This window comes from Pinus tabuliformis, chromosome 8, assembly GCF_031772625.1.
Source record: "Pinus tabuliformis cultivar Carrire ecotype Pingquan chromosome 8, CPIR1, whole genome shotgun sequence".
Classification (NCBI taxonomy): Eukaryota; Viridiplantae; Streptophyta; class Pinopsida; order Pinales; family Pinaceae; genus Pinus; species Pinus tabuliformis.
Genome location: NC_142294.1, coordinates 153,108,589 through 153,130,355, shown reverse-complemented (window position 1 = coordinate 153,130,355; position 21,767 = coordinate 153,108,589).

Below are 21,767 nucleotides of genomic sequence, written 5' to 3'. Positions count from 1 at the left end.
ATAATTATGGGGGATATTAAAAGAATGGGAAGAGGGGGGATTTTGAGAGGTTTATTTGTAATGGAGGGATCAAACTAGGAATTAATAATCTCAATTTTGGTGATAGTGAAAGAAGAGTGGGAGAGATCAATATACAAGGAGGAAGAATGTTGAAAGAGGGAGGGGTAGGTATCAATAGATGAGGAGGAAGAAGTTTGAATGATGTAGGGGGGTGATTTATATAACTCAAGGAGGATAAGTGGAGGGGGGTCAGGGAGAAGCGAGGAGGAGAGAGGAGGGAATTGAAATTAAAGAAGAAAAGTGGAGAAAGGGGTTACATGTGGGAGGAGGAGGCGATGGGTAATGAACCGGTGATGGAGAGGGGTTATGAGGGGGGCAATATTGGTGAGATCACGAGGATCAAATTATACACCAACTGCCAATTTAACAAGCTCAAGGTCAACACTTTAGGTGATAGAGTTGATTGAATCAAGGGAACAGGAGTCAACAAGGTAAACATTTGAGGAAATTGATGGAAGTAGAGGAAGAGGAAATGAGGCGAGAAGTGGAGAAATGTTACAGATCCATTTGGTCACATCAATCCCATCATCCAGATCAGTGTCTTAGGGCTCATCAAACCTAATTTCAGTTGCTACATGCCCTAAACAAGTCACCCCTTTGAATGCCTACTTCCCAGATAGTTTCATGACTTGAAGATATCCAGAATTATCCTCTAGAGGGATCAACATAGGTAGGCCCATTTAAGGGTCCATTGTAGAGTAGTTAAGCCCATGTTAGGGTGCTCTGCAGAGCACTTAGGTTTCCTTTCACCTACGCTGGGCGAGATTGAGTGAAATTCAGATAGGGTTTGGGGAATATTCTTATCTTTTGGAGTCATCTAGAAGGTTCCCTCACTTATCAACTCCTATGAGCTCGAAAAAGGATGAGGAATGAGTTAAGGTGCATCCTATCCTCACATCCCTTCCTCCATGGAACTAATTCTATGTATGAAAGGCCATTCAATGCCACCATTTATGACAAAAACTCCTTCATCTTCCTATAAATTTACCACCCTTCTAAGTGATGAGGGGCTAGATTATGTTGAATTGTATGGAGATAATGTTGCTATGGTATTTGGCTTTGAAGCAAATATTGTAATGCTAAAAGTTTTTCATGCTCTTGGTGTGATGTGGATGGGATCCAAGCTAGAGGAATGGCTTTGAATCATACACAAATGGTTGTAATTACTTCTTCTATTCAATAAAGTGTTTGAATCATTCTCCCATATGTTTGTACTGTTTTATAATGCTTATATGTGTGAAATGTATCTGATTCCATTCACTTATGTTGAATAGATCTTTTGCTTTCATAGATTCTTTTTTTTCTACTGTGTTTACAGGTACTTCTCAAGTGTATTAAGTAGGGGAAGGAGCGATAGGATCTATACAAAGGAGACGAGAGGAAAGCAGAACTACAAGTAGGTATTCTCATCTTCTCATCTTATCTATTGATTATAGGAAAAGACTAAAACACTTTAAACTATTGTTCTAGATATAGCTACTTATCTAGGGAATTATTATTTATCCGTAGATACCAAATTATCCAAATAAAATTGGTGACTCAACTGGGGAAGATCCTCTATCCTAGTAGCTTATCCACCTCTTAGGACATCCTTGCAGACCTTACTTGTGTTCATAGATTGTAATTCAGCTCTTTGCATTGAAAATTTGGTCAAAACTATGTCAAATTGCCTCTTGAAATGGCTCATTGTCACCATCATAGGCTTGTGAGGGACACATTGTGCTGCAGAGCACCCCTAGCTTAGGGACAGTGCTCTGAACTGCATTGTCTCCCATTCAGGGCTGCGTTGATCCTCTAGGGTTAGTTTCCCACCTTTGGAAAGTGTTTTTGCCAATTTTTCTCTGTTTGTTTGTTTGTTGATTGATCAATGAATGTTATGTCTTAGAGAACAAGTTTCTGTCTCCTTGTCTAGCCCTACTTTGATTTGATTGATTAATGTCTCTTTAATTTTTTCTTTGTCATTATCAATCTATAGTCAAAGTTAGAATATATTTGATTAATCTTCGTTCGAAAGAAAGTGTCGTAAGGTCTTCTTTTCCTTCGAAATAGAATTGTCATAAAAGTCTTCTTTCTTATGACAGATTGATTGATTGTATGTGCATATTTCCTTTTGTTCATATTCACATTAAGGAAATCGAAAAGAAATACATGCATGTTGCATTGAAAAATTTTGTGTGTGCTCATAGGAATAGTGTAGGGAAATTGCATTAGATTGTGCTCTTTGCTCTTTGATCGAAAGAAATCTGATTTCTCTATCCCTAAGTAGCTAGGATTTTGATCGCTATATTGAATGGAAAGAATGCTTGTCCTGATAGTTACATTCCTATGAATTTCAGAATACATCACGTGGTGAACTTGAAAGGCAAATTCCTAAGCAAGATCAACTTAAAATTAACATCAATTTACCTAATGGAGCATTGTCACCTAACGAAAAACATTTAGTGGTTCTAGGCTAGAGACGTGTTCCAGCGTCATAAAAAAAAGCAGTTGTCGGTAACTTGTCTACAATACATCCCGACTGTGATACCTCATTCCACGTACGTGAGTATATCGTAGCTCTTCCACATACCTTTTGGTATATAGGGCGGTGTTACAGTACGTAAAGTATATGGGAATGCTCTCACTGTGCAGTTTTGCATTAGACAACCCTTATACGTATTGGGCCTCCACATACCTTTGGGTATATATGGGAGGATAGCACTAGGTTGCTATCCATCCTTAGGTAACCGAGTCGGCTACCTTGTACACCGTGATACACCGAACACAACATTCGGTGAGATTTCCTGCCCGTACTTCTCGATTCGCCGGGAGGTATTCTACAATTCACAGTCACTTGGTAAACCTTTTGCCTAGATTATTCTTCTTTTGTTTTGTTATGTTTATTTGATTAAAATAAAATTAATTGATTGTGGATAACATCCTCCACGTTCGCTCCTTAGTTGATCTTAGGTTGAGACACATGGCAACATATCTAGAGTCCACCGATCAAGGAATTCCTTTTGATGGGAATCCTAGTCCTTTTCCTCCTTTTGAAAATATTGGTGCTCCATATGGCTACATTGTCCCTTCCAAGAGCTACCCTTGGCTTTCCAGTATGGTTTTTTTCAACCTCCTTGGTTCAAAATTTCATGATTTCTCCAGAATTAAGTACACTTCCAACTCGACAGAATCAACCTCTAGTTGATCCTAAAGTTGACCCTTTGCCTTCTTGCTCAGTTGTTTCTTCCTCCCCTTCTTCCTCTTAGCCTGGTGAAAGTATTGGTACTAGTAACCAGGTGGCTAAGAAGAAGAAGAATAAGAAGCAAATTTAGAAAAGGGGCAACCAAGCGACCATTTCTTTGAATGCAACATCTGATGAGAAACCGCTCATCAAGCCCCACAAAGTTCTATATCCATGCAAACTTTGTGTGAGAGACCATCTTCTTCGAAATTGTCCTGATATTCCTAAGATCTTAGAAGAATGGTATTTTTCATTCACATCTCCTGTGTCATCAACTTCTCGAGATCATGCTGGTGACACACCATCAACTAGTGGTAGTAAAGTTCATGGAAAAAAGGGGTAAAGTTAAGTTTCCTTGTAGGTTATGTGAAGGGAATCACCCCATTCACCTTTATCCCTATCTGGATGAAGACAAAACAGTGTTGGATAACCATCCTTCTTCTCCACAGAAACTTCCATCTGGTTACAGGAGACTCTCCCTTAACCCTTCACTAGTTGATGAATTGACTGACCAAAATCAATCATCCCTTAAACCCACTCTCTCTGAAAGTGAACCCGATGAGTCTATACCTGACCCAAATCAATAGGTCAAGGAAACAGTTGAACCGATTTCACCTTCAGTTAATCATACCTTTCTCGAAGAGAGTAAATATGATACCACTAAAGTTCTTTTTGTTTCTTCAGATCCTAATGAGCTTGGAGACAACCCTCCTATTCCATCAAGACAGGAGGAAAATCCTCCCATTCTCGTAACACAAGTGGATGATACTCCCGTTTATACAGTACCTCCTCCAAGTAGTCTGGTCACTTTCTTTGATTGGAATCGACTGACAAGATTCTGTCTTCCTTCTTATGTGCCTTTCCAGATTATAGTACAAGTTTGTAATATGATTGTATTTGTCACTATTATAGATGAAGGTGCATCTGTGAGTATCCTTTCCTCTACTACTTGGAAAGCAGTCGGTTCACTGCCAGTTGTGCCTGTTACCTAGAATACGTTGGCTTCTAACAGAGGAACTAGTCAACCATTAGGGATCCTTCCTCAGTTGCCTATTACTTTGGGAGGAAAAATTGTTTATCTGAATGTGATGGTAGTCTCGGGCCCTTTAGATTACAATTTACTTCTTGGGTGCGACTATGTTTATGACATGAGATCTATTGTTTCAACACTCTTTCAAGTGATTTTTTTCCTGCGGGAAGGCAGACTTTTCAATATTGACTAGCTTTCATTTCTCGGTCCAAATATGGCTTCCAGTCAATCATCTTCTCTAAATAGTCCTTTTGTACCAATGGTATCACCCCCTCCATGGGTTAATTATGTGGCAGCCCATTCCATGCCTACATCAACTAATGATCAATTTAGTGATGTTGTACATTATGTACTGGGGGCATTGGAACAAGATCTCTCTAATGGATTCCTTGCTACGGATCCCTTCTAGAGCATTGTTCTCCCATCTGGTGAGAACCTCTTGGAATTCATGACCTCTTATGATTCGCGATCAAGGAAAACGAGGATAGTTCATGGTCTTGTGTCAACCTCGTTAAAAAAATGAAACAAGGAATATGAGGATAGTTCTTTTACTGTGTCAACCTCATTAAAAAACTGAAACAGGTTCCATGAGGATAGTTCGTGGTCTTGTGTCAACCTCATTAAAAAATGAAAAAAGGAATATGATGATAGTTCTTTTACTGTGTCAACCTCATTAAAAAAATGAAACATGTCCCATGAGGATAGTTCCTTGTCTTGTGTCAACCTCATTAAAAAATGAAACAAGGATATGAGGATGGTTCTTTTACTTTTTCAACCTCATTAAAAAATGAAACAGGTCCATGAGGATAGTTTCTTTTACTGTGTCAACCTCATTAAAAAATGAAACAACTCCCATGAGGACAGTACCTAGTCTTGTGTCAACCTCGTTAAAAAGTGAAATAAGGAATTTGAGCAGAGTTCCTTGTCTTATGTCAAGCTCATTAAAAAATAAAACAAGGTCCCCTGGAGCAAAGTTCCAATTCAAGTATTTGATTAGATCTCATAAAATCGCAGTCGAGTATTTCATTTTATCTCGTAATTGAACCTTCATTCCATCCAACTCATAGCCACGGGTTGTCTACTTAGGTGAATGTAATGAAGCTTGGGGGGCATGCACCTAGTGCTAAAGTTAAGTCTCCTTGTAGTTTATGTGAAGGAGATCACCCCATTCACCTTTGTCCCTATCTAGATGAAGCCAAAAAGGTGTCAGATAACCATCCTGCTTCACCCCAACAACTTCCATCTGGTTACAGGAGACTCTCCCTTTCATCATGCTGGGGGCATGTAAACCAATCTCAATCATAGTTCATCATTTCAAGCTCATGTAAAAATGAAACCAAATTCAAGCATAATTCTTCATTTCAAGCTTGTGTAAAAATGAAACTGAATCCAAGCATAGTTTTTCGTTTCAAGCTTGTGTAAACATGAAACTGAATCCAAGCATAGTTCCCTATGGTTCAAGCTTGTTTAAAAATGAACCCATCTCCATTTTAACCTTCATTATTTCCATTATATCAACCTCTTCCATCAGACAAGTCTTGGTTTTTCTCCCTCCATCGTCATTATCTTCTTGGCTGATCATACGCTTTCACTTGGTTGTTTTACCCTTTTTGATGAACAGTTGCAATGAGTGGTCTTATTACCCATCCTCATCACATAAATCAACATGTTTTGAGAAGTTCCAACATTAGCGGAACCAATTGATATCCTAGACACCACTCGTTCCTCAAAGTGGAGTCCTCTTTAAGCTCTTTTCATACTCTCAAAATATGAAAATATTGTGGAGCACTTGTCCTCTTCAGCTCGTTAACGGATTGGAAATGACATATACTCAGTATAATTTTAACCATTTTCTGGACTGAGATAGATTATTTATGAAAAATGAATACATTGATTGAACATGGTCAATAGGTTCTCTCTTGTATTGTTTTATGCTTTTTCCGGCTTGAGAGACAAATCAACGAAAAAGAACTTGTGGAGTTTTTCTTTTGTCCCTTTTAAAACTCTCTAAACATGAAAAGGACTGAGTTATCTTTGTTGTTAAACTCATTAAAACATTAAATAGCAACAAACTTGTCCATCTAAACAAGACTGAGTTTCACCTTCGCTAGACTCGTTAAAACATCAAATAGCGATGGATTCACCCGAAGGGTGGAATTATACAACAAGCATATTTTATCCTCCTCAAGCCTGATAAAAATAAAGAGGTACTCATCAGCAATGAATGGGGAAAATGGGAAAAAGGGGAAAACCACTTTATGGTAGCAGGTCGCTCTTGAACATGACACTTTCACTCCATCGCCATGACTCTTTGGGTTGGATTATTAGCTTGATGGTTATTACACCATTGGTCTATCATACGATCCATCATTTTTTTTTGGGTCAATGCTACCAATTCATTTCAGTGTCACCGACATGTTCAAGAGAAGTCATTTAGTCAAAATTCATCCTTTGCAATACCATAAACCTTCATTTTCATGACCGCCATTCCTGAACCTTGTGTCGTCAGTCAGCTTCCATCTCCAAAATCACTACACTCGTTTCGTGTCACTAATGTGGGACACATCAAGGCCCTCCTACGATGAGTCGCTTCATGTCGACATCAACACATTATCCAAGAAGTTGACTTAGAAACACCCTTTGAGTACCTTGAGGCTTGCATATATCAATGGTAGGTTTCTCACTTCCAGTGATAGGTTAACATCAATGGCCTTCAACCGAAATACGTTATATGGTGTTCAACGTCAAATCATCCATTCACACCATGTAGAATGTATTGCACTACCTTGAGGATCATTATCATTATCGGTGATTTCTCTCGCATCTGTTAACAGCTTACATCACTGTTTGGTAATCATATGGTGTCTTCCCATGTTCGACCTCAGATCACATATTCACATGGTTAGACTCATACTTGAGCGAACGATTGAACGAGGTAGTAGGCCCCAGATCTAGCTTCATCCATCTGGGCTACGATTTCAAGAGTACTAAATCATAAGTACAATGGATTTACATTGATAGTCATTCCAATCATGGGTCTATATCTGTACACGACTGTTTATGTACATGTAATGAAATTTTATAAGCTAATCATGGGTATGCCTTCCCTCTGTGATTCATGTAAAAATCAAATATCATGATATATGTATTGTAATTGATGTAGGTCACCTTCCACTTCGATACCTCCTCATCACATCATAAAGCATTTCACTCGACATTGGAATTTTTCTAACTTCATGCTTTAGGGGGAAGCTGTTACAGATCCATTTGGGCACATCAATCCCATAATCCAGATTAGTGTTTTAGGGCTCATCAAAACCTAATTTCAGTTGCTATATTCCCTAAACAAGTCATCCCTTTGAATGCCTCCTTCCTAGATAGTTTCATGACTCGAAGACATCCAGAAATAGCTTCTAGAGGGACCAGCACAGGTAGGCCCATGTAAGGGTGCACTGCAGAGTAGTTAAGTCCATGCCAGGGTGCTCTGCAGAGCACTTAGGCTTCCTTTCACCTATTCTGGGCGAGATAGAGTGAAATTCACATAGGGTTTGAGGAATATTCTTATCTTTTGGAGTCATCTAGAAGTTTCCCTCACTTATCAACTCCTATGAGCTTGAAAATGGATGAGGAATGAGTTAAGGTGCATCCTATCCTCTCATCCCTTCCTCCATGGAACTAATTCGAAGTATGGAAGGCCATTCAATGCCAGAATTTATGACAAAACCACCTTCATCTTCCTATAGATTGACCACTCATCTAAGTGATTAGGGGCTGGATTATGTTGAATTGTAAGGAGATAATGTTGCTATGATATTTGGCTTTGAAGCAAGTATTGTAATGCTAAAAGTTTGTCATGCTTTTGACGTGATGTGGATGGGGTCCAAGTTGGAGGAATGGATTTGAATTAGATAGAAATGGTTGTAATTCCTTCTTCTATTCAATAAAGTGTTTGAACCTTTCTCCTGTATGTTTGTATTGTTTTATAATGCTTAAATGTGTGAAATGTATCTGATTCCATTCACTTATATTCAATAGATCTTTTTCTTTGATTGATTCTTTGTTTTCTGTTGTGTTTACAAGTTCTTATCAAGCATATTAAGTATGGGAAGGAGTGACAAGATCGATAGAAAGGAGATGAGAGGAAAGAGAAACTACAAGTAGGCCTTCTCATCTTCTCATCTTATCTATTGCTTATGTGAAAAGACTAAAACATTGTAAACTAGTGTTGTAAATATAGCTACTTATCTAGGGAATTAGTATTTATTCGTAGATATCAAATTCTCCAAAACAAGAAGCGGAGGAAGAGGCAACATGAGAATCTGTATGTAGTTATGTATTTTCGATTTCGAATTAAATTTTAAATATGATGTAAAAGTAAATTAAAATAAATTATGTATAATTTTTTCATTTTTTTTTTACCATGGTGAATTAGTAACTCATTCCCTTGATTTAGATGAGGCCCAAAATTTTGTTCCACTATAACACTAAGCTTACTCCTTGAGTTATTACAAGGGGCCAAAGATGTCCGCTTATAGAATTTGAAACTAGGTAGAGGGCATAACATCCCATTGTGTCAACCAGTCATTTATGCTTTTTGGACATGTGGTATTGATAAATCGTGATACTACCATGAATATTATTAACTTATAAATATATTTTTGTACAATACTTACGACATGCCTGAGAAACAATATTTCATTCATATTAATTACATGAATGGTAAAGGTCTATAGGCATCAATCCATGATGAGAATTATAACACATCATGAGAATCTTAACCTATGAACGAATTTTGTTACAATACCATGAGCCAATATTGTGGCTTATGAATATCACATTTTTTAATTAATCAATTTAATTAAAACTAATAGTTTTTAAGTGCAACGTTTTTTAGTTTCCGGTGGATTTTTGCCCAGAATCTGGCAAAAACAATTCTAGCCAATTCTTGATTTGTGTTATTTAAATTGATTTTTTGACTGCATATATGGATTCAACACCCTCAAAAACCATTGGGGCACTTCAATTGTCAAGCACCTGTAAAACTTATGATTTCAATGAATCCCTACTAGATTCTTGACAAATCAGATCGTAAAATAAACCAAAAAACTTTCCAAAATGTCACACTTAAAACTACTCATAATTAAAATGGTAGAAAGGGTGTAACTACTTTTGAGACAAGTATCAACCTCTAATGTTTGAATTTGTGAGTAGTACTGTTGGCATTATGATTCTGGTATGGCTCTATGTTACAGATGTTGTACTTGATGGCAACACCCACAAGTGGCAATGCTCTGATCAGGCTCTCAAAATGTTGAAAATTAAGAAGTATGCAGGAGAATAGTTCAGAAGATGCGTACACGCAAGTACACCGTGAAGGAACTGCGGCCACCCACGCAGGTCACCCATTCAGAGGGTGCGTACCCCCAGTTTCACTTACTTCAAGGCAGAGAAGCGCGTTCATGTGGGGTTTCCTATGTTTGGCCCGTGGTATTTAGCCCGCCGCTATTGATTCTATGGTTTTGGCCCGTGGTATTGTTTTATATTATTATTATTATTGAGCCCCATGTTTTTCGACCCCTTGTATTGGTTATCTATGGTATTGATCCATGATTTTAGGAGGAGCTTGCCTATATAAAGCAAAGGAGATCACTTGGCTATGCATCTTTGCAAATTAAATATCTTAAGATCTGAAATATTGGGTTATTGTTTTAAAAGCTTGATCTATATGAAAGAGAAGTTGAAAGCGAATCTGTGAACGGTGATCTCTCGAGCGCATGATCAGATCTGGGCATCTGACTAACTGTGGCACACTAGTGAACTTCCAATTCAACCCTAATCAGAAGTATGCAGGTGATTAACGGTGCAAGTGCATGGGTACGCAGAGGAGAAACAGGAGATCTACGTGGGTACGCAGAGCAGAAGAAGGGACACTGCGTGGGTACGCAGAGCAGAAGAAGGAGAACTGCGTGGGTACGCAGCGCAACAGAGGTTCAGGTGCGTACGCACAGTAAAGGTACGTGGTGCGATAGTGTCTATGAGTGCGTGGCTACAGTAACAGTACACGGCGCGATAGTGTCTCTGGGTGCGTACCTACTGTAATAGTACGCAGCGCGATTGAAGAAGCAGTGCGTGGGCACACGGTACAGCAGAAGGCTCTCTGCGGATATACGTAGGGAAGCAGAAGGTGAAGTGTGTAGCGACGCAGGCCAGAGAAAGAAAAACTGCGTATCTGTCTTAAGATCTTTTGTTGGCTGATTTTTCTCTGTTGATAAGGTGTTCTGGGTTTAAGTTACTGTTACTGTTGATCTGGTTACTGCAGTTGACTGGGTGATTTTCTTGTACTTAATGATCTCTTGATGTTTATGGATCCAGTTTGAAAATTTATGAAAAGTGATCCTTGTAAGAAAAGAAGAAGGGGGTTGTAGCTCCCTTCCAGGAGAGACTGGAAAACGAGAGAGAGTTGTAGCTCTCTACAGGTTGCAGCCTCTGTACTGGTAAAGGACTGCACCAGTACAAAATCATTGTAAAAGGAGTTTCTAATTTGAAATAAGATAGAGACGTATTGCAGCAGGTGGTTTTCACCCACATTGGGTTTCCACCTTATATCTGGTGTTCTTTGGTGTGACAATCTATTTTTCTTGTTCATGCAATTATTTTATGGTACTAATATGCAAAAATAATTCAAAGTGTAAATAAGGAAGATTTGTTAAAAGAACTTGATAATACTGATTGACCCCCCCTCTCAGTATTATTTCCAACAATTGGTATCAGAGCATGTCCTTTGGAGAAGCTTGATCGCTTGAAGGAAGATCATTCATCATGAGCAACTACGAGAGGGAAGCATCAATCAGGCCACCAATTTTTGATGGGACAAACTTCAATTATTGGAAGGTAAGAGTTACTGCCTATCTTCAATCTCTTGGTACAGAAGTTTGGGATATCATAGATACAGGCTACACTTTTCCTTCAGCCACTCCTACAGATACGGCCGAAAAGAAGAAATATGAAACAAATGCTAAAGCAGTCAATACTTTGTTGGGATGCTTATCTCAAACAGAATTCATAAAGGTTATGCAATATAAATCTGCAAAAGAAATATGGGACAAGATTGTCTTGAGCTACGAAGGAGATGAACAGGTAAAGCGTGCTAAACTTCAAACCCTCAGGATTCAGTATGAGAATCTCAGGATGTATAATGATGAAAGTGTGGCTAACTATTTTCTTCGGGTAGATGAGATTGTTAATTGCATGAAAAACTTGGGTGAAGAAATAAAAGAGGCTATTGTGGTTGAAAAAGTTCTAAGATCATTGTCCCCCAAGTTTGAATCTAAAGTGTCTGCAATAGAAGAAAAGGAAAATCTACGAATTCTTACTATGTCTCAGCTACACGGAATTCTAACTACTTATGAAATGAGAAAGGGAGGTCCATCAAACAGAAGAGAAGTTGCTTTCAAGGCTTCAGGCAAAGGAGATTATTATGAAGCAAGTCACGTGCCAGAAGAAGAAGAAGAGGGGACACTGCGTGGGATGCAACAAGAAGGAATGAGCAAAAGCACAATGGAGACCATCAGGTAAAAGAGGGACGAATTGCAAACAGAGACTATCAGGGGCAATCCGTCTTAAGGATGAACAAAAGCTACAACCAGCCACAGGTAAAATCCTCTCAATTTGCTTCAAGAATGAATGACAATAGAAATTACAATCGTTTGGCCGGAAGATTGGATAACCGCAGAAGTTTCTTCAATGGACAATGCTTTTCTTGCCATAACTTTGGTCACAAAGCAGCTCAATGTGTTGCATATAAGACGATCATGACTAGAGAAGCTCAAAAACAAAGAAGTATGACCGGGATTACAAAAAGGACCTATAACAATTTTTCGGTTCTTGAAAATGAAGTTGAATGTACTATTTGCAATAACTTTGGTCATGAAGAGTCTGAATGCAGGAGCAGGTTTCAGCAGACAAAGGAACAAGCCTCAAGCACCAAAACATGGAGAATAAAGGAACCACAAACAGAAAGATGTGGGATAGCATTTTATGCAGAGGGACAGGAAAATCTATGGTACATTGACAGTGGATGTTCGAAGCATATGACAGGTGATAAAGAAAAACTTGAATCATATTCTTCTTTAGAAAAGGGAAAGAAAGTTTCTTTTGGAAATGATACTCCTGCAACTATAAAAGGAAAAGGCACTACTCAGTTAAAAGAAAAGGTCAAAGCTGGAAATGTTCTGTTTGTTGATGGATTGAAGCATAATCTTCTAAGTGTCAGCCAGATGTGTGATCAAAGAACCGAGGTGGTATTCAGATCAAATGGATGTCTTGTTCGTGATCTTGATACAGGTAAAACAGTGATCAAAGGTAAAAGAACTCCAAATAATCTATACATATTTGAAGAAGGACAACAACAATGCTATCTGAGCAAGGATGATGAGCACTGGTTATGGCACCGGAGGTTGGGGCATCTAAGCTTTTCACAAATAAGGAAAGCATGCAAATATTAGGCAGTTCGTGGTCTTCCAGATATCAAAGTTCCAGACAACACCATATGCAAATCATGTCAGTTTGGAAAGAAAACCAGAACTACCTTTCCGAAGAAGGAAGGATCAGCTAGCATGCCTCTTGAGCTAGTACATACATATACATGTGGTCCATTTAGGAAAAGGACACCTCGAGGAGAAGAATACTTGATATTATTCATTGACGATTTCTCCAGGTTTTTCTGGTTAGGACTTATGAAGCACAAAGATGAAGCATTCGAAAAATTCAAATCCTTCAAAGCCTTGGTTGAAAATGAATCAGGACACAAAATTAAGTGCCTCAGATCCGACAGAGGTGGGGAGTTTACCTCAAATGAATTTTTCGATTTCTGTGAAGAACATGGGATACGAAGAGAATTCTCTACAGCTAGAACTCCTCAGCAAAATGGAGTTGTGGAAAGAATGAATAGAACAATCCAACAAATGGCTCGTGCTATGCTTGATGAGTCGGGAACTCCCGCAACCTTCTGGGGTGAAGCTGCACATGCTGCAGTTGTTATTCTCAACAAAACAAATGTCCGGGTGAACAGCACTCAAACCCCTCATGAGCTCTGGTGTGGTGAGACTCCTTCGGTAAAGCACTTCAAAATCTTTGGGAGCAAATGTTATATTAAGAATACTGATGAGCAACTTGGCAAACTTGAACCTAGAGCAGATGAAGGCATTCTTCTTGGTTATTCTCCACATAGCAAAGCATACAAGTGCTACAATAAAAGACTTGGTAGAATTGTTGATAGCATTGATGTAGTGGTTGATGAGATGGGATACATTCCTAAGCAAGTACATCATGGAGACATCGAAGAAGATGAAGGCTACCCTCAAAGATAGAATGATGAAGAAGAAGAACCTCAAGAAGAACCAGAGGAGCAGACAAGAATAGAAGAGAAGACTCCATCCAGATATGTTCAGAAGAATCATCCAGAATCTCAAATTGTGGGGCAAAAAGAAGCAGGTGTACAAACAAGAAGAACAATTGCAGAAGCTTCAAGCTATTTGGCATTACTCTCTTCCACTGAACCACAAAATGTGAAAGAGGCATGCAAAGATGAATGTTGGGTCAAAGCAATGGATGAAGAACTTGAGCAGATCGAAAAGAATAACACTTGGGAGTTGGTTCCTAGACCAAAAGATAAGAATGTTATAGGGACAAAATGGGTCTTCAAAAATAAATTGAATGAAGATGGAGAAGTAATTAGAAACAAGGCCAGACTTGTTTGTAAAGGGTATGCGCAGCAAGAAGGAATAGATTTTGAAGAAACCTTTGCTCCTGTTGCAAGACTTGAGGCCATCCAAATGTTCCTTGCTCTCTCAAGCTTTCAAAACTTCAAAGTATTTCAAATGGACGTGAAATCAGCCTTTCTGAATGGAGACTTGGAAGAAGAAGTATACATTGAGCAACCAAATGGGTTCATTCTTGGAAATGATCCAAATCTTGTATGCAGATTGAAAAAGGCTCTCTATGGTCTCAAACAAGCTCCAAGGGCTTGGTACTATCGTTTGGACAAATATCTTCATCAACAAGGTTTTTCAAAAGGATCAGCAGATAGCAATCTTTATATAAAAGTTGAAAATGAGAAATTACTAATACTTGTTGTGTATGTAGATGACATTATCTTTGGCAGCAATGAAGAAGCTATGAGTCAAAGCTTTGCCTTAGTGATGCAGAAAGAATTCGAAATGTCCTTGCTGGGAGAACTGACATATTTTCTTGGTTTGCAAATCCAAAAAAAGAAGGAGGGATCTTTTTGTCTCAAACCAAGTATCTCAAACAGATTTTGAAGAAATATGGCATGGAAGATGCAAAACCAGTATGTACACCCATGGTCACAGGATGTAGCCTCAGTGCAAACGATGAATCTGCATCAGTGCATCAACCAACCTGCAGATCTATGATTGGAAGTTTACTTTATCTGACAGGTACCCGATCGGACATCATGCATGCAGTTGGAATAGTTGGAATATTTCAGGCAAATCCGAAGGAAACTCATCTTCAGGCAGTGAAGAGAATTTTCAAATATCTTCAAGGGACTCAAAATTATGGCTTATGGTATCCTAGAGATAAAAATCTCACACTTCATGCTTATACAGATGTAGGTTGGGCCGGAAGCGTGGATGACAGGAAAAGCACAAGTGGTGGTGCGTTCTTTATGGGTTCCAGACTAGTATCTTGGTTCAGCAAGAAACAAAGTTCGATTGCCTTGTCTACAGCCGAAGCAGAATATGTTGCTGCTGCATCTTGCTGCACTCAACTCCTTTGGATGATGCAGACTTTGCAGGATTTTCAAATCACTTGTACACCACCTATCCCCATCTTATGTGATAACACAAGTGCAATCAGCATCTCAAAGAATCCTGTCATGCATTCAAAAACCAAGCACATACCAATCAAGTATCATTTTCTCCAAGAACAAGTACTTGAACAGAAAGTCAAGTTGGAGTATGTTCCTTCTAAGGAACAAGTTGCTGATATACTTACCAAACCATTGCCCAGGGAGACTTTTGAATACCTCAGGCAAAATCTAGGGGTTGTTGATGCATCATCTTATTGTTGAAACTCTTCTGATTGATGGTTGTACGCATGGTTCATCTGGGGTATATGCGTACATGTGCTGGGTTGCGGATTGGTTGAAGATTGAATGGCACAGGTTCAGGGGGAGCATATAATGCATTGTTGGCATTATGGAGGATGTACAGAAGGAGATCATGGATGCTGGTCTGATTATAGCTGCAATATGTCTCTATCTCTTTCATGGTCATTTATGGTGTTTGGTGGATTATGGTTCTTCTTTGAAGATCTGGTTCATATTCAAGGGGAGCATGTTCTTAGGGGGAGCATAACCCTTTGCCCTTGATGACAAAGGGGGAGAATGAAGCTGAAGATTTTGAGGTTGCCATCAAGTCCAAAGGGGGAGATTGTTGGCATTATGATTCTGGTATGGCTCTATGTTACAGATGTTGTACTTGATGACAACACCCTCAAGTGGCAATGCTCTGATCAGGCTCTCAAAATGTTGAAAATTAAGAAGTATGCAGGAGAATAGTTCAGAAGATGCGTACACACAGGTACACCGTGAAGGAACTGCGGCCACCCACGCAGGTCACCCGTTTAGAGGGTGCGTACCCCCAGTTTCACTTACTTCAAGGCAGAGAAGTGCGTTCACGTGGGGTTTCCTATGTTTGGCCCGTGGTATTTAGCCTGCCGCTCTTGATTCTATGGTTTTGGCCCGTGGTATTGTTTTATATTATTATTATTAATGAGCCCCATGTTTTTGGGCCCCTTGTATTGGTTATCTATCGTATTGATCCATGATTTTAGGAGGAGCTTGCCTATATAAAGCAAAGGAGATCACTTGGCTATGCATCTTTGCAAATTAAATATCTTAAGATCTGAAATATTGGGTTATTGTTTTAAAAGCTTGATCTATATGAAAGAGAAGTTGAAAGCGAATCTATGAAGGGTGATCTCTCGAGCGCATGATCAGATCTGGGCATCTGACTAACTGTGGCACACTGGTGAACTGCCAATTCGGCCCTAATCAGAAGTACGCAAGTGATTAACGGTGCAAGTGTGTGGGTACGCAGAGGAGAAACAGGAGATCTGCGTGGGTACGCAGAGCAGAAGAAGGGACACTGCGTGGGTACACAGAGCAGAAGAAGGAGAACTGCGTGGGTACGCAGCGCGACAGAGGTTCAGGTGCGTACGCACAGTAAAGGTACACGGCGCGATAGTGTCTATGAGTGCGTGGCTACAGTAACAGTACGCGGCGCGATAGTGTCTTTGGGTGCGTACCTACTGTAACAGTACGCAGCGCGATTGAAGAAGCAGTGCGTGGGCACGCGGTGCAACAGAAGGCTCTCTGCGGATATATGCAGGGAAGCAGAAGGTGAAGTGTGTAGCGACGCAGGCCAGAGAAAGAAAAACTGCGTATCTGTCTTAAGATCTTTTGTTGGCTGATTTTTCTCTGTTAATAAGGTGTTCTGGGTTTAAGTTACTGTTACTGTTGATCTGGTTACTGCAGTTGACTGGGTGATTTTCTTGTACTTAATGATCTCTTGATGTTTATGGATCCAGTTTGAAAATTTATGAAAAGTGATCCTTGTAAGAAAAGAAGAAGGGGGTTGTAGCTCCCTTCCAGGAGAGACTGGAAAACGAGAGAGAGTTGTAGCTCTCTGCAGGTTGCAGCCTGTGTACTGGTAAAGGACTGCACCAATACAAAATCATTGTAAAAGGAGTTTCTAATTTGAAAGAAGATAGAGACGTATTGCAGCAGGTGGTTTTCACCCACATTGGGTTTCCACCTTATATCTGGTGTTCTTTGGTGTGACTATCTGTTTTTCTTGTTCATGCAATTATTTTATGGTACTAATATGCAAAAATAATTCAAAGTGTAAATAAGGAAGATTTGTTAAAAGAACTTGATAATACTGATTCACCCCCCCTCTCAGTATTATTTCCAACAAGTACTAATTATATTCCAAAACAATCCACCTAATAATTATAGATAATTAAAATAAAATTTTGAAAGACCTATTTCAAAATAAAAACACTTATAACATAATAATGATAATAATAATAATAAGTTTACCCATGCATTGTAGATTAGTTGGTTTGCCTCGGATTTAGTCCAAAAGCCACATCATAGGTACAAACCACATGGGAAGGGGTTGAGGATGAGAGCCAGTCTAAGGGAGGGAATTATATCTGTGTGCGTCATGGTCATGGATCTTCCTCAACTAGATGCCAACCAAACCCTTAGATTCTAACACTAGAACTAATAATAAATACTTAATAATTAATAATAAAAATATTTTAAAATAAAATTAAAATTTACCTAATTTCCATTAAAAATATTATAAAATAACTCAAAATTTATAATTAACTTGCATTATCTCCTTAATTTGGTTAACAATCATAATTTTAAGAGTATTGAAATAAAGTCAAAATGGCATATAAATTTGTAATATGCATATACTTAGTAATACAAATTAATTTATATGTTAATACAAATAAATACCTATATATTTAATATACTCATATTTTTTTGTTTTCCTCTCCACGGGGTTGGAAGTTATAGCTACAATATGTTTGTCAATTATCTACCTTGAATAGAAAGTAAATATATTTCATAAACGTAGCTAATACCAGAAAGTAAATAAATAATTGATGCACATACATAAATATTCCCTGTATTCCCCCCCCCCCCCACCCTAAATGTAACACCCCACTGGTAGTAGGATAATTCTCAAGAATTATTTTATTTTACTTCATTTTACTACAGCTAAACTCACATAAAGACTTGACTTAATTTAATAATGTGTTGTCAATATGAAATTAATTATAAATCTTTGGTGAAGAGAAGTCAGCTACATGTCTCGAGGATAGAATAAAGAGTAAAATATTTCATCCCAGGAAGCAGTTAAAATAAAGAAACAATTGGGTTGACAGTTACCTACCCAACTTCTCTCCTAGGAATAGAAGCTCTTGAAAAGGCCAATAAGGAATAGGTACCTTAGGTGAGAGACAATAGAAAAAACAAAGGAAACCTTAGAGAATTGTTGGTTCCATGCCACAATTTAGAATCCTTGAGCTAGTTGGCTAGTGGGATTCGCTGAAGGAAAAGAACTGTACGAATAATGCTGGTTGGGACTATATGGTCTAGGGAGTTAGAAGAAGCAAATTAAATTGCTCCTGTGTATGAAATCGGCTTAGAGGGAATGTTAAAAGTGTTCTAGTTCTTGTAGGTTGGGATGAACGTTTGATTCCACCGTGGACTTGTGGTTGACAACCCAGTAAAGTACATATATATATATATATATATATATATATATATATATATATATATATATATATATATATATATATATATATATATACACACACACACTGTTATGAAACCAGCTCACAAAAAGATAGAAAAGAGAGATCCACGCCTTAGAATTCAGCCTCTTCGAGGGGGCAACCTCCTTTACATTACATAAATGAACAATTCTTGGATGATACAAATGACAAAACCTCCTTTCTATATATAGGAGTCTAAGGAGTCACAATATAATCCAGCCGACCTAACAATAATAATATAAAGCCACAAAAATAACAATAGAGGGATTCTATGGGGCACAGAAATAACAATATGGGGGTAATAGGGGCACAACAATATAAATAAGGGGTATAACTACAATAGTAATGGGGTAATCACTAGTATTATAGGGACCCAACATGCCCCTCTCCTTCAAAAAAGTGTTGTCCTCAACGCTTGAGTAGTTCTGGATACTTCTGCATAAAATTCTCATCCTCCCATGTGGAATCTTCAGCGGATAAGTTCTTCCACTTGATAAGATACTCTGAAATTGATCGATTTCGTAGCTGTCGAGTTCTTGTTTCTGTGACTGCTTCCGGTTCCAATATAATTTTTCCTTCCTCGTCAAGTTCTGGCAATATTGTTTGAATTGGGAGCTTGTCACCTATAACCTTCTTTAAACATGAAACATGGAAAACTGGGTGCAATCGAGAAGCTGCAGGAAGCTCCAATTTGTATGCCATAGTACCAATCTTTTGCAACACCTTGTACGGACCATAATACTTTGGTGATAATTTATTATCCTTCTTAGCTTGCTTTAGGGACATTTGCTTATATGGTTGTAGCCGTAGGAATACCCAATCACCTACATCAAAACTTCTTTCACTGCGATGTTGATCTGCCTGTTGTTTCATTCTATTTTGTGCCAACACGAGGTTATCCTTTAAGAGTTGGAGGACTTGTTGTTGATGTTCGATGTGATGTTCCACTGCCTGAACCTTAGAATTTTCTCTTAAATATGATGTGATGGATGGTGGTTGATACCCATAAAGTGCCATAAATGGGGTCATTTTTGTTGCTGTATGGAAGGAAGTGTTATACCACCATTCAGCCAGAGGCAACCATTTGACCCATTGTGTCTGTTTATCAGATACAAAGCAACGAAGATATCCTTCCAAACATTTGTTTACTATCTCAGTTTGCCCATCAGATTGAGGATGATAAGATGAGCTATGAGCTAACTGAGTACCAAGACAAGAAAATAATTCTGTCCAAAAATTTCCAGTGAAAATGGGATCTCTGTCACTTACAATAATCTTTGGGTTTCCATGTAGCTTTTGAACTGTTTCCATAAATGCAGTAGAAACTGTACTGGCTTTAAATGGATGTGATAATGCACAAAAGTGTGCATACTTGGTAAGTCTGTCAACTACCACCATGATGACACTCTTTCCCTCAGACTTGGGTAAACCTGTGATAAAATCCATTGAAACCTCCTCCCAACGTTGGCTTGGAATGGATAAAGGTTGTAATAGACCCGGTGTCTTAATTGTTTCAACTTTATTTTGTTGGCAAACCAAACATTCCGCCACAAACTTTTGAATATCTGATTTAAGGCCATCCCAAAAAAATTCCTTCTTAACCCTGTGGTAAGTTTTTAAAAATCCTGAGTGCCCTCCTAAGGGAGAAGTGTGCAATTCCATAAGAATCTTTTGTTTTAGCTGGGAATTCTTACAGAGGTATAAGCGATCTTTGTACCATAACGAATCATTTTGCCAGCTAAATGTATCAGAAGTACTGGAATCTTGTTGTAGCTTTCGAATAAGTGCCCACACTTCTTCGTCATTCTTCCATTCCTCCCTTGCTTCGTTTATCCAATCTGGTTGGATAATAGAAATGGCACACAACAATGCTTCCACATCCTCATCCTTTCTTGAGAGTGCATCTGCCACCACATTTTGCTTCCCTTTTTTGTAGATGATTTCAAAGTCATAACCCAACATCTTTGTGACCCACTTTTGTTGCTCTTCAGAGGATAATCTTTGTTCTAAAAAGTATTTAAGGCTATCATGATCCGTTTTTACCTTGAAGTGTCTTCCCATTAGGTAGGGTCGCCATTTCTTAAGTGCATGGAGTATTGCCAACATTTCCTTCTCATAAATAGCTTTGCTTAAAAACTTTCCCTTGATTGGACGACTTTCAAAAGCAATGGGTCTTTCATCTTGCATTAGAACAGCACCAATTCCATTTCCTGAAGCATCACATTCCACAATAAAGGTTTTTGTGAAGTCCGGTGTAGCTAAGACCGGTGCTTGGCACATTGCCTCTTTAAGATGTTCAAAGGCCTTTGTTGCTTCCGGAGTCCATGAAAATGAATCTTTCTTCAATAATGTTGTTAGAGGTGCTGCTATTCTCCCATAATTCTTAACAAACTTGCGATAATACCCTGTCAACCCAAGAAATCCTCGCAGATGCTTTATGGATGTGGGGATTTTCCATTCCTTAATGGCTTTAATTTTGCTAGGGTCTACCTTAACTCCTTCATGAGATACAATATGACCCAAATATTCCACCTCCTGGACTCCAAAGAAACATTTGGATCTTTTTGCATATAATTGTTTCTCCTCCAATAGTTGTAGCACCCTGTCAACATGTTCAACATGATCCTTCCAAGACTTGCTGTAGATTAGTATATCATCAAAAAATACTAACACAAATTTTCTAAGGAATGGTTTGAAAATTGAATTCATCAAACCTTGAAATGTTGAAGGTGCATTGGTAAGGCCAAAAGGCATGACCAAAAATTCATAATGACCCTCATGAGTTCTAAATGCCGTTTTCGGAATGTCTTCAATCTTCATTCTGATTTGATGATATCCCGAACGAAGATCCAACTTGGTGAAGTAAATTGATCCATGCAATTCATCCAGTAATTCATCAATAACAGGAATGGGGAACTTATCTTTAATAGTGAGCTTGTTGAGCTCCCTATAATCCGGACACATGCGCCATGATCCATCCTTCTTGTGCACCAATACTACTGGAGCTGAGAAAGAACTTTGACTCGGTTGAATTATACCAGCCTCTAGCATTTCTGCAACCATACGTTCAATTTCACT